Source organism: Anneissia japonica, unplaced genomic scaffold, assembly GCF_011630105.1.
Source record: "Anneissia japonica isolate Jap-2015-1 unplaced genomic scaffold, ASM1163010v1 scaffold6149_len160064_cov168, whole genome shotgun sequence".
Lineage (NCBI taxonomy): Eukaryota > Metazoa > Echinodermata > Crinoidea > Comatulida > Comatulidae > Anneissia > Anneissia japonica.
Genome location: NW_022740685.1, coordinates 31,393 through 32,800, shown reverse-complemented (window position 1 = coordinate 32,800; position 1,408 = coordinate 31,393).

The window sequence follows — 1,408 nt, the reverse complement described above, 5'->3', positions numbered from 1 at the left end:
AGTAGTAGTAGTAGTAGCAGCAGCAACATTAGTAGCAGTAGTAGCAGTAGCAGCAGCAGCATTAGTAGTAGTAGTAGCAATAGTAGTAGTAGCAGTAGCAGCAGTAGTAGTAGTAGTAGCAGCAGCAACATTAGTAGCAGTAGTAGCAGTAGCAGCAGTAGCAGCAGCAGCATTAGTAGTAGCAGTAGCAGCAGCAGCAGTAGCAGCAGCAGCAGCATTAGTAGTAGTAGTAGAGCTATATTTATTCACGAATACACATCTTAAATTAGATACAATTTATTTATAGTAATATACAAATCGGTAAAAGTACATCACTAATTCGTCACAGTAGTAACTACAATTTCACATCCAATAGGCTATTATTTGTGATATTCCAATGCGCTGTACATACCTTAATCAATAGGCCTATAGTTAAATAGAAATCGGTAAAAGTACATCAATAATTCGTCAATTTAAACTACAAATCACATCTAATAGGCTTAACTATTTGTAATAACTCAATGCGCTCTACACCTTAAATTAAATAAAATTTAACCAACTACAGTATAGTGAAACACAAATCGATAAAAGTACATCAATAATTCGCCAATACCATATAGTAACTATAATTTCACACCAAATAGAATACCTCAGTGCGCTCTAAACACATTACATTAAATACAATTTAACCAACTAAAGTCAAATCGGTAAACGTACATCAATAATTCATCAATACAATAGTAAATGCAATTTAATATCCAATAGGGTGAACTATTAATTGTAAAATCTCAATGCGCTCTAAATACCTTACATTAAATAATTTAGACAAATATACTGAAATTCAAATAGGTAAAATACATCGATAATTCGTCAATAGAATAGTAACTATACTCTTTCACATCGAATAGGCTTAACTATTATTTTGTGATATCTCAATTCGCTCTGAACACCTTACATTCAATAGTAGTAGAGCTATATATATTCACGAATACACAGTGACACCTTAAATTAGATACAATTATTCATAGTGAAATACAAATCGGGAAAATACATCAATAATTCGTCACAGTATTAACTCCAATTCCACATCAAATAGGCCTTTACTTGTGATATCTCAATGCGCTAGGCCTACAAACCTTAATCAAATACAGTTAATTCAATATAGTTAAATAGAAATCGGTAAAAGCACATAAATAATTCATCAATACAATAGTACTGAAGTTTTACATCCAGGGTGAACTATTAATTGTGATATCTCAATGCGCTCTAAACACCTTACATTAATAATTTAGACAACTACACTGAAATGCAAATAGGTAAAATACACCAATAATTCGTCAATACAATAGTAACTACTCTTTCACATCGAATAGGCTTAACTATTATTTCTGATATCTCAATTCGCTCTGATATATCAATAATTCGTTAA